The sequence below is a fragment of the Rhincodon typus genome, chromosome 33 (genome assembly GCF_021869965.1).
Source record: "Rhincodon typus isolate 14 chromosome 33, sRhiTyp1.1, whole genome shotgun sequence".
Classification (NCBI taxonomy): domain Eukaryota; kingdom Metazoa; phylum Chordata; class Chondrichthyes; order Orectolobiformes; family Rhincodontidae; genus Rhincodon; species Rhincodon typus.
In genome coordinates, this window is record NC_063364.1 from 21,591,897 (window position 1) to 21,594,498 (window position 2,602).

A 2,602-nucleotide genomic window follows, 5' to 3' on the forward strand; every position below is an offset into this window, starting at 1 on the left:
ATAACAAGGTTGCGTGTTTAACCCATATAAGAACCATACATCTTCAATGTCAGACCTACTACTTAACTACTACTTCAAGCACACACAGTTTGCCTGAAGCCATTCCATATGGACTCCTTCCCATGTAAGGGAGGGTGCTGATCGACCTTTTGCATGGTTGGTCTACGATTTGAATGGTTACTCAAAACACCTTTAGTCAATGTACGACAGTTGTGACTGCCCATAAATGTATCATTTTGACCAGTCAATCATATGGAGAGGAATTAGAAGTGAGTTGCACTCTCTCTCTGTTTCTTTACAATTGTGTCAATTTATCACTGAATCTAAGAGCTTCACAGTTTTGGATAACCTCTGGATGCTAGCTATCACATAAACTAGATTTGTTTGTTTACACAAAAATGCAACTGTTACAGAAGAAGTTTGTAACTGCATGGACCAGAGTTTATGTGGCACAGACCTGTCAGAAGATTTAGAAGATAAACATCATGCATCAGTTTATTTCTCTTTAAGATGAAAATAAGACAAACCAGTAATACAAAAGGAAACTGCTGTTAACTTAGACTTGCTACTGCTAAGGAAAAATTGAACGTTATTAATTACCATGGCACAGATCATGCTGGGTTTAGAACGAGTGCCAAATCCCACTTGGTGCAGTGTTTACTGATCTCGCCAGAGTTACAGTGTTTCTGCTGCAAATTGCTGACCCCCTCAGGAAAGGGAAAGGCAAAACAAGCAGGATTTCAACCCCGATCAGTGGACTCAGAAGTGTAATGCTGGACGTTGGATATAGCTGTGAATGATCAACTCTCTAGACTCCCAAACACAGAATGGTAGCTGGAAAAAAGCAATGGAGGACAAACATCTGCCTGTGACACACTGCCCCATATGTGACAACTTCCTCAGGAGAAAACTGGAAAAATATATATTCTATTACCTTTCAGTCAGAAAGCCGGTGATAAACTGATTTAGGTACTAATGCTGTGAGTTCAATATCTATCTCGTGATCATAAAAGATTTGGCACGATCTATAATTCTGTCTGTTTTGTAACCAAATATTATCCTATCCAAAAAGATCATAGTTGCTTACATTTTTTTTAATTAAATTTAATCTTCGGAAAAAAATGGAAACAAGATCCCTACTTTTTATACAATGAATGCTGCCTGTTTGAGATATAAAGCAAGATGAAAGCTATATAAGTGTGTTCTTTAAGAATTAATAATCTGGGGCAAAAGCCCCAACATGAAGTTAGGTCTTAGGCCAGCCATGATCTCATTGAATAGTGGAACGGGCTTGACAGGGCTAACTTCCCTTCTCCTGCTCCAATGTTCCTAATGTTTGCATGTTAATCTAACTGGTTTCTTAAGACATCAGTTGCCAGCTATTCTCTAACCCAAGTACTTAGATGAATGAACATTGAAATGATTATCTTTGTGGAATCATCACCACTGGGTTATAATTCATGTTCTCTTCAGCAGTGGATAAGAACATGAGGAATATATGCAGGATAAACGAGCCTGATATTCTGAAAAATATCACCATGATTGCATCAAAAATGGACAATTTGAATGTACAAAGTTGAATGAAAACAACAGTACAGATCTGAATGGAACTAAAGCAGAAAATATGTCTGAATATTTGACAACTTGTCAAATATTGATAATATTGAGACCCAGCGTACCTCACTCAGAGCTTCACCTCCATCTTGATATCATTCCTCTGAAAAACCCTCATTGTTTTCTACCCTTAAGCTGATTTTTAAAAATTCTTTTTCAACAATTGACCTGAATTCCTGGAGTTTTAACATTAACTAATAGAATGGAATCTTCCTAGCTCCTAAACAAAGTTGGCATTGGTGAGAAAGTTGAGAAAATAGTGTGAGATCAGCAGTAATGAAATTCTTGAGGTCGAGAGCAAAAAGTCTGATTCTCAACCAAGTGTTGAACGAGACAAGAATCTTGCTAGAGGCCAACTGCGCCATTTGCATGCAATTACCTAATCTCGCCTCATTGTTATGCAGTTTCCCATTCAACTGCCATCAAGTAAAAACTAGACAGCAACAATTCCCAACATTAAATATTAAGCAATTACCCGGTGAATCCAATTTGCTGCTTACTCCTCCAGCACTCCATCTTGTATAGCAGCCACTAGCATTTGAGGGCACACTGCACGGGCAGTGCCGGACTGAACCACCTGTCCACAGACATTGGCATCCGCCTCACTGCACCCTCGTGGCACGTCTCTGATCCAATTACAATATAGTTCTGCACTTCAATGCTGCACTTCTGGCCAGGCCACTTTGTGTGGAACAGGCATCCAGTCAGCCATTTGGGGCAGTCAGGGTCAGAGATTCACACCCTGCTATAGTCTATGGAGTAGGCAAGAGTCAGCTGTGTGCAGTGTAATCAGTTTCTGGAATCTTGGTAAGTCATTCAGGAAGCTGCACTGAGATCAGACAGGGATCTTGTCAATCATCAGTCAGGGCTGTTCATCCAATTTGATCAACGGGATGAGCCCACAATCAATTCTGGGTGCCAACCCATTAAAGATCAAGGAGGGGAAATTATCAGGGCTTACTGCTGTGGAAAGGAAGCTGGGAACTCA